Raw genomic sequence first — 13,992 nt, forward strand, 5'->3', positions numbered from 1 at the left:
GTGCCTAAATTCTCTATTTCTAGAAGTTTTAAAATTATTGTTATTGGAAAGGACATGGGCTACACTCTTTTAGCTGTTACCTAGCAGAAAGAAAATACTTTTCTTAAACTGAGCATTTCCCACCAAAAGTCCAAAGGAAGGGAAAATAAATATGTTAATGTGTTAAGCAAACCAACAGAAAGGCAAAGTCTAGATAAATACATAAAGTATGTAAAAGATGTCAAGAAGTTAAGAAAGATAATTCATTCACAGTGAGCTTATTTTATTTATGGGGACAGTTTCAAAGTAACATCTACTTATTTTTATGTCATTCAGTGCTATGTAAACAAGGTATTACTTAGTTCTTGCTCATCTCCCTTTTTTTCTCAACAAGAGAACATAGGTATCCATACTAAGTAATGGTAAAACATCTGGTAAAAAGAATCAGGCAAATTATATTTTTTCATGTTATATTTTCCTTTTATGAAGAATAAGAAATCTGAAGTAAAATTTTGAAAAAGAGAAAAACGACTTTTTCCTGACCAAGGCTAAAACTATTTTTAAAAATCATAGCATACTTCTTTCATATTACTTCTAAAGCTTTTCAGATCTATAACAAGAAACACTGCTCATACAAATGTATGATGGAGTTCACCATTACACTTTTATAAAGCTAGGTATTAAATGAATGACTACAAACTTTGAGCAATTCTTTGATTTTACACTGTACCATGCACTATGAGGGAAAAATATTTTCCTCTAACATTCAGAACTGAAAAGAAGTTCCATTAAGTAAAATCCATTTGTTCAAAGAGGAACTCACTGAATTGATCTCCGAGCCAAAACAAACAAACAAACAAAAAACACTACTCTTACTTTTCTAAGTATCCTCTGAAAGTTCCAAAATAAAAGAATAGCAGTTTCCTAGAATGAAGACCATGATTCACGTAAAGTTCTGTACTCAACAGTACATGCAGTGTATATTCTAGGGTTCATTCCAATGCATATTTTCTTATTTCTCTCTTCTCACTGATATAATGAGTTGTCATCACAGGCTTCGCAAAATGGTACCTGTCACTTTCAGATGTTTAATATTCCTCTGTGAAGGATATGGTGACACTCTGTCAAACCAGCACAAATCTAATCTGAGGCTATCTTCTCTGACTTGCTTTAAAATAAAACGTGTTGCTTAGTCACCAGTGATTTAGGTAAAATGGATATCAGGAAGATGGAAGCGTGGAGTTGTACTTTTTCAGCATGTTTGCCAGCCACCTGCAGGCATAGTAGCTTATGACCAACACACCCTATTTTCCATCTCTAGCCATAACTCCACAGGAATGAAACTTAGATTTTCCATCTCTCTTTTCTTGTCCTGACCATATTTTCTTCTTTCTTTTCAGTCCAGACTTAGAAGCACTGTCAGAACCATAATTTATTGATAAATCTGGACAATTAAGATGATGTACACTGTATCCAGAAAAGATGTTTTTTCCTCACATTATCTCATTATTCCTTGGCCAAGATCTGGTGAAAGCTTGATATTACTATAATACAATTGTTTCAGAAAATAGTCCAAGTATTGTGCTTAACTAGAGTGTATTTGTCATCACTGACATTCAATCCAATTAACCAAATTAAACTGACTGGCTGATACTATAATTACTTCATGTTCAAAGAAGTACAATGTTACTTCTTAACAGTAGGTAGGGTCTAAAAGTGAAAAAAATGAAACTAAACATTAAAAGATTAACATTAGATCTGTTTTTGAGGCATATTATAATCCCATAAAAATAATATAAGCTATTTACTTATGCTTTGGCTGGGCGTCTCTCTACTTTTATGTAGAAATGAGTGAAATTACATCTATCTTAAAGCCAATCTGTTGAAGTTTAATTTACATTTATGATCTTTAGAAAGGCAAAAGTAATTAACATTATTTTATTTTTGATGCAGGTGAAAAAGTATATTTTGGCAGTAAATTGTCACTAATTTCTTCTTTCTACACGAACTCCCATCCTTTCATGGGTAGAAATAACAGAATGCAAAGACACAGATATTTTCCCAGTGTCCTACCACCAAGTTCTACCTATCATCCTGCTTCTAACTGCTAAGTCATAATAATTAAACACATGCTTTTGGTCATGTTTTTCATTGTTTCTAATTCCTCTTATCCCTCCCCAATTACGTCCAATAACCAAATGCACGACATGAAGCTGGATTCATAATGAAAGTGTTTACCTTACTTATGATTAACTTCCCTGAATAATTAATGCCACCAATCCTCTGGGCAGCCTTATTACATCTATTCTGTTTTAACATGCTGTCAGCTGAATACATTTTCATATTTTGGGGTGGGGGAGACAGAAAAGCTCCTTGCTGACTCTGATTTTAAGATTATTTTTATCAAAAAGTATTTGCAATTATATTAGCTATTTTCATTGCTTCTATAGCACTATACTGGCTGAGCCTCACCTCAGAAAATAATGATTAAATTACAAATGTAAATAGGCTCCTATCAGAGACCATTAGCAACACCTTGAGGAGTAGGTAACAAGGATCTAAGGGGAAATGGCAGGAAAGACACACAGAGCTGGCCACAGGGACAGCAGTGAGGTTTATCCACAGGATTTAGGAATTCTCATCTCTCCCAGAAGTCTTCATGAGGGACACACCAAGATATTTTATTGCAGGTGTCATCTCAGACCTCTCATCTGCCAGCAATGACCAGATATGTCCACTTAAACCAAGCCACCTGGAAAGAGGGCTGAAAGGTTAATGTGCTAGTTCTGTTTTCTCTGAAGTCTCCTCGGAAAGTACTCCTCAGCCTGAACTCACACTGTTTGCCTTAAAAGGATAAAATATCTGTAGGGGGAAAAAAAACTGTAGCTGGCTGCAGAGACATCACATACCAGAAGGAGAGACGCTACAAGCCTAGACTGCTCTTCCAAGAGGCACTCATCATTGTTTTACCTCCAACTTTGCACTGGATAGCAGTAGCTGGGACCCAAAGAAACTGTGGCTACAGAGGCAGCAGCCCTCAGTGAGAATTAGAAAAAAAGAAACAAACTTCGGATGATGGCTGATCCTAATGTGTGTCACATTTGAACAGTGGCCAGGAATCCTGGCTGGTAGGAAAGTGGAAACACACTTACCCACTGAATAGAGCTGCCAACACTTTTGTGTGCCCCAGGTCCTTAACAGGTAACCCCAGAGATTAAAGTGACAAAGCCAGCTTTGTTCTTTTTGCTTAAGATTGTCTTGGCTATGTGGGCTCTCTTTTGGTTCCATATGAAGTTTAAGGTGGTTTTTCCCAATTCTGTGAAGAGGGTCACAGGTAGCTTGATGGGGATAGCACTGAATTTATAAACTACTTTGGGCAGTATGGCCATTTTCACCATATTGATTCTACCTAACCATGACCATGGAATGTTTTTCCATCTGTTTGTGTCCTCTCTTATTTGCTTGAGTAGTGGTTTGTAGTTCTCCTTAAAGAGGTCCTTAAGCAAAAAGAACAAAGCTGGAGGCATCATGCTACCTGACTTCAAACAATACTACAAGGCTACAGTAATCAAAACAGAATGGTACTTGTATCAAACAGAGATATAGACCAATGGAACAGAACAGAGGCCTCAGAGGCAACACCACACATCTACAACCATCTGATCTTTGACAAATCTGACAAAAAAAAGCAATGGGGAAAGGATTCCCTGTTTAATAAATGATGTTGGGAAAACTGGCTAGCCATGTGCAGAAAGCAGAAACTGGACCCCTTCCTGACACCTTACACTAAAATTAACTTCAGATGGATTAAAGACTTAAACATAAGACTGAACACCAAAAACTCTAGAAGAAAACCTAGGCACAACCGTTCAGAACATAGACATAGGCAAGGACTTCATGACTAAAACACCAAAAGCATTGGGAACAAAAGCCAAAATAGACAAATGGGACCTAATTAGACTCCAGAGCTTCTGTACAGCAAAAGAAACAATAATTAGAGTGAACCAGCAACCAATAGAATGGGAAAAAAAATTTTGCAATTTACCCATCTGACAAAGGGCTAATATCAAGAATCTACAAAGACCTAAAACAGATTTACAAGAAACAAACAAACAAAAAACGCATTCAAAAGTGGGTGAAGGACATGAACAGACACTTTTCAAAAGAAGACATTTATGAGGCAAACAAACATATGAAAAAAATGCTCATCATCATTGGTCATTAGGGAAATGCAAATCAAAACCACATTGAAGATACTATCTGACACCAGTTAGAATGGTGATCATTAAAAAATCTGGAGACAACAGATGCTGGAGAGGATGTGGACAAATTGAAACACTTTTACACTGTTGGTAGGAGTGTAAATTAGTTCAACCATTGTAGAAGACAGTGTGGCCATTCCTCAAGGACCTAGATATAGAAATTCCATTTGACCCAGCAATCCCATTAGTGCTTATATATCCAAAGGATTATAAATCGTTCTGTTATAAAGACAAATGCACACATATGTTTATTGCTGCACTTTTTATAATAGCAAAGACCTGAAACCAACCCAAATGCCCATTGATGATAGGCTGGACAAGGAAACTGTGGCACATATACACCATGGAATACTAGGCAGCCATAAAAAACAATCAGTTTGGCAAGAAAAGGAAATAAAGTGTATTCAAATAGGAAAGGAGGAAGTCAAATTGTCTCTATTTGCAGACGACATGATTGTATATCTAGAAGACCCCATCATCTCAGCCCAAAATCTCCTGAAACTGATAAGCAACTTCAGCAAAGTCTCGGGATACAAAATTAATGTGAAAAAATCACAAGCATTCCTATACACCAATAACAGACTTAAAGAGAGCCAAATAAAGAATGAACTGCCATTCACAATTGCTACAAAGAAAATAAAATACCTTGGAATACAACTAACAAGGAATGTAAAGGACCTCTTCAAGGAGAACTACAAACCACTGCCCAATGAAATAAGAGAGGACACAAACAGACAGAGAAACATTCCATGTTCATGGTTAGGAAGAATCAATATCATGAAAATGGCCATACTGCCCAAAGTAATTTAAAGATTCAATGCTATCCCCATCAAGCTACCGATGACCTTTTCCACAGAACTGGAAAAAACCACCTTAAACTTCATATGGAACCAAAAGAGAGCCCGCATAGCCAAGTCAATTCTAAGCAAAAAGAACAAAGCTGGCGGCATCACACTACTGGACTTCAAACTATACTACAAGGCTACAGTAATCAAAACAGCATGGTACTGGTACTAAAACAGAGATATAGAACAGTGGAACAGAACAGAGGCCTCAGAAGCAACTCCACACATCTACAACCATCCGATCTTTGACAAACCTGACAAAAACAAGCAATGGGAAAAGGAGTCCCTGTTTAATAAATGGTATTGGGAAAACTGGCTAGCCATGTGCAGAAAGCAGAAACTGGACCTCTTCCTGACACCTTACACTAAAATTAACTCCAGATGGATTAAAGACTTAAATATAAGACCTAACACCATAAAAACCCCAGAAGAAAATCTAGGCAAAACCATTCAGGACACAGGCGTAGGCAAGGACTTCATGACTAAAACAACAAAAGCATTGACAACAAAAGCCAAAATAGACAAATGGGACCTAATCAAACTCCACAGCTTCTGCACGGCAAAAGAAACAGTCATTAGAGTGAATTGGCAACCAACAGAATGGGCAAAAATTTTTGCAATCTACCCACCTGACAAAGGGCTGATATCTAGAATCTACAAAGAAATAAAACAGAGTTACAAGAAAAAAACAAACAAGCCCATTCAAAAGTGGGCAAAGGATATGAACAGACACTTTACAAAACAAGACATACATGAGGCCAACAAACATATGAAAAAATGCTCATTATCATTGGTCATTAGAGAAATGCAAATCAAAACTACATTGAAATACCGTCTCACACCAGTTAGAACGGTGATCATTAAAAAATCCACAGACAACAGATGCTGAAGAGGATGTGGAGAAATAGGAACACTTTTACACTGTTGGTGGGAGTGTAAATTAGTTCAACCATTGTGGAAGACAGTGTGGCAATTCCTGAAGGACCAAGAAATAGAAATTCCATTTGACCCAGCAATCCCATTACTGGGTATATATCCAAAGGATTATAAATCATTCCACTATAAGGACACATGCACACAAATGTTCATTGCAGCACTGTTTATAATAGCAAAGAGCTGGAACCAACCCAAATGCCCATCGATGATAGACTGGACAGGGAAAATGTGGCACATATACACCATGGAATATTATGCAGTCATCAAAAACAATGAGTTCGTGTCCTTTGTAGGGACATGGATGAACCTGGAAACCATCATTCTCAGCAAACTGACACACAAACAGAAAATCAAACACTGCATGTTCTCACTCATAGGTGGGTGATGAACAATGAGAACACATGGACACAGGGAGGGGAGCATCACACACTGGGGTCTGTCGGGGGGAAATAACGGAGGGGCAGCAGAGGGTGGGGAGTTGGCGAGAGAGCATGGGGAGAAATGCCAGATATAGGTGATTGGGAGGAAGGCAGCAAATCACACTGCCATGTGTGTACCTATACAACAATCTTGCGTGTTCTTCACATGTACCACAAAACCTAAAATGCAATTTTAAAAAATGAGTTTGTGTCCTCTATAGGGACATGGATGCATCTGGAAACCATCACTCTCAGCAAACTGACACACAAACAGAAAATCAAACACCGCATGTTCTCACTCATAGTTGGGTGTTGAACAATGAGAACACATGGACACAAGGAAGGGAGCATCACACACTGGGATCTGTTAGGGGGACTAGGGGAGGGACAGCGGGGGGTAGAGAGGTTGGGGAGGGATAACATAGGGAGAAATGCCAGATATAGGTGAGGGGGGGATGGAGGCAGCACACCACATTGCCATGTATGTACCTATGCAACAATCCTTCATGTTCTGCACATGTACCCCAGAACCTAAAGGGCAACAAAATATGCATATTAAAAAAGTGACAAAGGCAGGTCCAGGTGCTAGGGGAAATGGGGAGCTGAAGCTGCCTGGCTCCACTACAAGCAGGGGATTTGGGTTGTTCAAAAAGAAACAAGAAAGGTGCTTCCCCAAAGAATAGGAATTCAAGTAATCTGTAACAATCAACATTGAATGGACCATAGCAGAGGTTCTCAACCCTGGCTACATATTATAATCACTTTGGGAGCAAAAATAATATATCTATACCTCAGGTCTATCCCAGAGCAATTGAATCACAGTCTCTGGAGGTAGTGCTCAGCAAAGATATGTTTTAAAGCTCCCTAGGTGATTGCAGCATACAGGTATGGTTGAGAACCAATGGGCTAGGTAGGGAAATGATCACTTGTTTGGGAGAATAAACAATAAGACATCAACTGAACTGTCTACACGTATAATTTGCAAAAAATCCAGTTATGCTTTTGCAGACCCCTAGTGCTTAAAGGTTTGAGCCAATAGAGACATCAACTCTTTAGATATACATTTTATCCTGGTCTTTTGTTTAATATCACACACAAATGTACACACACACACACCCCTTTTCACCTTCCTATGAGAGTGGTTCTCAAATTTTGCTGCACGTTAAAGTTACCTGGAGAATCATTAAAAATTATTGATATGTAGCATCTAACCCCCAGACATTATGACTTTAATTGGTTTGTGGTAGGAATTGGATTTTTAAGTTCCCCAGGTGATTCTAATGTGCAGCAAAGTTTGTGAACCAGTGTCCTACATTATTTCTTCCACTGTTCTCGGAGTCCTTTTGCTTCCTATTTAATTATTGGTGAACAGATACTCTCCAGAGAACCTATATATTATTCGTAAGTTTTTCTGCAACTACCTAATCCTCATGGCCCTTTGGGAAGTAAGAGAGCCTAGCAGGTAAGGAGGAAATCTCTGGAGCTCTAGTGCAGGTTCAACCTTGTGTGACTGTGGGCAAGTTGCTTCACTTCTCTGTGCCACCGAGTTCTTTTTCTCATGCCGTGAAATGGGGATAATCCAGAATTTTCCTCACAGGGCTGTGTTTGTGTCCTAACAAAAGATGATCAGACTGGGTGCAGTGGCTCATATCTGTAATCCCAGCACTTTCTTTGTAGGCACAGAAGCTGGAGAATCATTTGAGGCCAGGAGTTCAAGACCAGCCTACACAACTGAGATCCTGTCTCTACACAAAACAATTAAAAATTAGCCAAGTGTGATGCTATGTGCCTATAATCACAGCTACTCTGGAGGCAGAGACAAGAGGATCACTTGAGCCCAGGAACTCAAAACTACAGTGAGCTATGATTGTGCCACTGCACTCCAGCCTGGTCAGTAAGACAGAAAATGCCTGTCTCAATCAATTAATAAATCAATAATTCAATCAACAAAAGAGACCATCTATATAAAGCACAGGAGTAATGCCTGGCACAGAGTTAGTGCTCCATAAATGTTAGCCAATCTGATGATGATGGGTAGCGTAATTCTTGACCCTTTCATTCAGAAACAGGATGTACTGAGTTGCTGCCCTTATTCTTGTCCTCTGCACTGTGGGCTGCACAAATACCACCAAGTCCTCACTGATGTCAGATTAAGGGGTGTTTCAAAGGGACAATACAATGCATTCAAAACAAGCACTGGTCTAAAGGGAAACTATCTTCAATATAGCTCCCTAAGAAGGCAAGCCTTCGATATACTCCAATTTGGGTGTCTCTTCTTTATAGCAGTTTTTATCCATAAAGTACTATCTTATTGCAAGTTCTTTTCCAGTCTTGTCACCTATTACTATTTTCCAACTTACTTGCAAATATGGTATAACTTTTACAATACTAATCTTATTTTGCCCTTTCTTGTCCCCTCAACATGCATTTCTTCTTCTCATTCTACTTTCCAGCTTTTTTCATTGCTTACAAATACAGGAAGCATCTAGAAGCTGAAAAAGACAAGGTATGGAGTCTCTCTTAGAGCCTCCAGAAGGAATGCTTATACAAATTTTATAAGCAATGAAAAAAGCTGGAGAGTAGTGTGCTTATAAAATTCATTCAGAAATAAGACACTTTTGAGAATGTACTATTAGTTCCATCTTGTGCTAAACATCTGTTTTGTGTAGCTGCAGTTTTTGTGCTATTGTTTATATTTACATGACAGTTCTGGAGAGAAAACATTCCTCTGCTCTTATAAACAAAATCATACTTAGAGAGTTCAAACAGGTTGCACATACTGAACTTCTCAGAAAATGAATTTTAAGGAGATGCTGAGGAGCACAGTCGTTACAGAACATGGTGAGAGGGAAGCAGAACCGGTGTCAGAACTGAGTGTGAGGAAGCAGAGAAGGGCTGTCAGGGAAGGGGTGGCAAACAGTACCAGCACAACAATTCAGATTAGGATTCAAAATACCACAGATGTGATTGCATAATAAGCTGTTGAGCATACTGGTAAATGCTGCTTTCAGCATGTGCTTATTTATCACATTGTCTTGCATTCTCTGAGCTTGAAAGGTTCAAGTCAGAGGATCTGGAATGCTAGCAACAGGACTGGTTTCTTGGGATGGGCGGCAGCACCTATGGTAGAGATGGCAGAAAGAGCAGCAGCCTGGTGTTCGAATATGGTTGCTAGGATACCATGGAGACCCTCCATTGCTAGGCAGACAGAAAAAAAAATGTGTCCATATGCCTTATAACCTGCAAACAGCAACAATAGAAACACCGTCTGTGTTCTTCCACCCTTTCCCATTAGGAATCCAAATAACAGGTAGCAGGAACTTGGAAATGTGGCCCAGTGGAGCAAGGAAGCTGGTCATTTATAGTCTTGGGCAGTTTCTAGAGCCATTCTATTTAAGGGATTGCCAGTATTTTCATTATAAGATCCATTTTGGGGGCATGCAACTTGACTGTGCTTCAAAATACCCTAATAAGGTTTTAGCACCCTGGTCTCATAAATTTTTTATGAAGGGTTCCAGGACTTCCATTCTACTGCGTTAACTGTAATGTCAAATTAACAATCAACCTTAAATTGAAAACTCTATTAGAATGACATTAGGTTGGAATTTAACTCCTCCAGAAAAACAAGGAAAATGAATTTCAAAAAACAACTTCAGGCTCAATTTTCATCTATGTTCAGCTTGCCTAGGTATGTGAGGAATCTGCAGTGCTAGTCTGTGGCATGAAATTAGATTATTTTCAATGGGAACATTTGGAAGTGAGTGGAAAAAGAAACTTGGAACCTAGTGTCTTTAAGACTTCTAATCATCTGTTGTTTGCTTAATTTAACTACTCTTACCTAGTTGGTATAGTTATGACTATTAACAGGACTGTGATAGTGGGGATGAACCGTGATAGAGGGGTGAACTGACATTCTGGCATTCAGAACTGTATTAGTGGGTAATTATTAGTCCTTGGTGTAACACACACACACACACACACACACACACACACACACACACAAACACATAGGAGCCTTGGCTATTCTAAAATCCAGCAGAATGCCCTCTCACCTACTTTATAAAATCATAGAAACTGAGATTCTCATTCTCTTTGACCTAAACTTGCTTTTCCACAGTTCCCACTATAGTCCTTTAGCACAGCCACTAGTTGCTGCCAATTCCCAGAGGGGCCCTGCTTTCTTTTTCTGGCTGGTCTCTTTGCTAATGGCTTGGAATGTATCTCCCCAGTCCCTATCTCTGCCCCTCCCTCTTTCCTCTCATTTCCACTCACCTAAATCATGGCCATCCTTCAAATACTTACTTAAACACCTCTACTTCCACATGAGTTTCTGATACCATAAAACTAAACAGGCTTGATTATATTTTGCCAACTGTCTTACTTATCTCCCCTGTGACTTACCTCACTCTCTCTACTTTCTAGAATATTTACTTGTACAGTATTGTTAACCCCGTATTCACTCCTGGATGATAGGACCTATGTATCATTCATCTCTAATGCCTTACAATATTTTGTACGTCACAGACATCCCAAAGAAATATTGAACTGAGCTATAGGGCACTTTTAGAATTGAATTTCTACCTTTCAAGACATCTACATGTTAATGTTATACCATCTATGATTACACTAGAATTCTAGAATTCTCTCAACTTCTGACAGAATTTAATATACAGTCTTTAGAAACATTTTTTCTTCAGATACATTATTATAAATTTTAAAAGATCAAATAATCTCTTTTAAAATTAATGCCTCCTTAAAAATAAAAATACTTTTATCTTCAACTCCTCCAAAGTACTTCACAATGAAAAAGTAAAACAGGGGCTGGTCGCTATGGCTCATGCCTGTAATCTCAGCACTTTAGGAGGCCCAGGTGGGCAGATCACCAGGAGTTCAAGGCCAGACTGGCTAACATGGCAAAACCCTATCTCTACTAAAAAAAAAAATACAAAATTTAGCTGAGCATGGTGATATGCGCCTGAAATCACAGCCACTCGGGAGGCTGGTGTTGGAGAATTGCTTGAACCCAGGAGGTGGATGTTGCAGTTAGCCGAGATCATGCCACTACACTCCAGCCTGGATGACAAAGCAAGACGAAAGAGAGAAAGAAAGAAGGAAGGGAGGAAGGATGTAAGGAAAGAAGGGAGGGAGGGGGAAGGGAGGAGGTGGGAGGGAAGGGGGAGGGAGGGAAGAAGGAAGGAAAGAAGGAGGAAGGATGGAGAAATTCTCTGAAATTCAACTGCTTCTGGAGTGAAAGCAACAAATTACAAAAATACAAAGACACTAACAACTCTTAGGAACTCAAGTCTATATAGTCCAACTGAAATGACTAAAACCCTGTGACATGAAAACGGAAAAGATTTGGGAATATTTTCAAAAGATAAGGGGTTTAGATCAAAATTTCAGAGACTGAATGTTCTAACGTGATGTAGAATCAATTTCAAGAATGAAACGTCATGAAATAAAATTACTTAAGTCCATAAGAACCATTCTGTAAACACAATCAACAAGCTATCTGCTCTCACATAATGAATGCTTGGGTTTTGTTAAGGGTTTATTTGCTCATTATTTCAAAATATAGTTTAGTAGTTTTATATTCTCAAGGAGTTATTTTGGAAGCAGTGGAATATAGATTCCAATTTGCTACATCAGCTCTTTGCTTCACCTGAGTACTGTATTTATACAGATTGTAAAAGACACCAACAAAAACACTCCTCCTACCTCATAGTTATAGCAGGAGTGCCCTGGCTCTGTGCTGAAATCTGACAGAGCCTTCCTTCCAATTCCCACATTAATGGAAAATTCTAAACCCAAAATATTAAGATGATTCAAATTATTAAGTTAGTTTACATTTTGCCCTATTTTTAAATGATCAGAATTATCAAGAAAACAATTTCAAAAAATTATAATCCTCAGAAGGCAAACTCAGCAAGCAAAAACTAAACAGAAATATTTGCATATATCAAATAAATGAACAGAACATTAACGGGGCAGTTACCTACATCTAAAGGAAAGAGAATCAAAAACTAGCATGAACATGAACTGGAAATTAATGTGTCTATTTAGATAGCTTCATTTTAACTTGAACTCATAATAATCTGTATGTATAAGGAAGATGGCTACATTTAAGATGTAGTAAAGATGAAATACAAAGACACAAACACTTGTTGCCAGTAAGTCTGTGTAACGAAATTATTCATAGTAAAATACATTGAAATATAAACAAGTCTTCTTTGGTTTGGCAGGTTTTCTTAATCCTTTGTGGAGCTACCTTGTACAACCATTCAAATCATATAAGATTTATTCATTTTGCATACTAGGTAATTCTTTTTTTTCCCTAAGAAAGGTACACTTTCTACTACTCAAGCCAATTTTTTTAAAGATTTTTTTGTGTGTAAGTGTGAAAAAAGAACAGATGTTTTTCCAAAATTATTTAAGTTTGGAAGGCATTCTATCATTTTCTTCAATAAAATGCTTCAGAGTCACCAAAAGCATCATGGCAATACCTGAAGTGCCGAGTCCTTTAAAATATAAGGTATTATGAATGAATAAATCAGTATCAGAACATACAGCATTATTTGATAGATAAAATGTGTATTATAATGGGATGCTGTAGATTATTTGCCATACTAGTTTTATTTTCCACTGTGGACCTTTTTTGGTTTTCAATCTAGTTATTCTACAAGTCAAGTACAAAGAAGCTTTTAAACTTACCACACTATGTAGTTCATTCCCTACTGCCTAGAATCTTGTAGATCTCTGATGGAATGTTTAACTGGAGTTATCAGCTGGCTTGATCATGATTCACTATAAAACCTATTAAAATGGTCTTTTTATAAAAACAGAGTTTGCTCTGTGTCCCTCCAAACTCCTGCAGATATGAAAATGAGATCCTATGGAATGTTCGAAGATGCAGAGAGCTGTCTTTGAGTTATTTTTTCATCATGCAAAACTTGGCCCAGGAGAGATGGTCATGTACCTCGTTAGCTAAAACAGGCAGGCATGTCAGGACTGCAAATTAATTTACCAGAGAAAGTTGAAGTAGATTCAGATCACTCAGGTTTCTAAGACAGATGTAAGTCTGCTGAACTATTAGGGCAATTTGATAAGGTCAGAATCTCAGAAATGCTTATCCTTATTGTCTCTTTCCCACTCCCTCACAGAATACAAACTCCTCAGAAAACTAAGCCTGCATGAACAGCAAATGTTGCATGGGAATCAACATGTATAGGTATAACTCTAAGTTTTCAAAAGTAATAATTGGTACATACTATGATTCTCTGCCCCGCCCCCCCCCGGAAAAGATCCAATAAATAAAAATAGGGATAACTGAGTATTCACTTTCTCCTTATATTAACTTCCTGTGTTTATGAAGTGAAGGGTTTCGAGGGACATTATTATGTAACATGTGCCATCCACCCAGTGTGATGTCATTAGTAGTAAAGTAATCAGCAACATCCTTGGTTTTACCAATTATGTAATTATCTGTTAATTTAAAATGCCATTCATTTGGGTGCTCTCCTACATTCTCTGTTAACCTCATGTTCCTGCAGC

The 13,992-nt window shown here is 38.1% G+C and overlaps 1 protein-coding gene across 2 annotated transcripts in view; it reads right to left on the reverse strand.

Moving 5' to 3' along the window:
- The window catches only part of PRKG1 (protein kinase cGMP-dependent 1), a 1,344,779-nt gene that overhangs the window by 1,240,120 nt on the left and 90,667 nt on the right, over positions 1 to 13,992 (reverse strand). The window lies entirely within an intron of this gene.

This window comes from Cebus imitator, unplaced genomic scaffold (assembly GCF_001604975.1).
Source record: "Cebus imitator isolate Cc_AM_T3 unplaced genomic scaffold, Cebus_imitator-1.0 Scaffold97, whole genome shotgun sequence".
In the NCBI taxonomy this organism is placed as follows: domain Eukaryota; kingdom Metazoa; phylum Chordata; class Mammalia; order Primates; family Cebidae; genus Cebus; species Cebus imitator.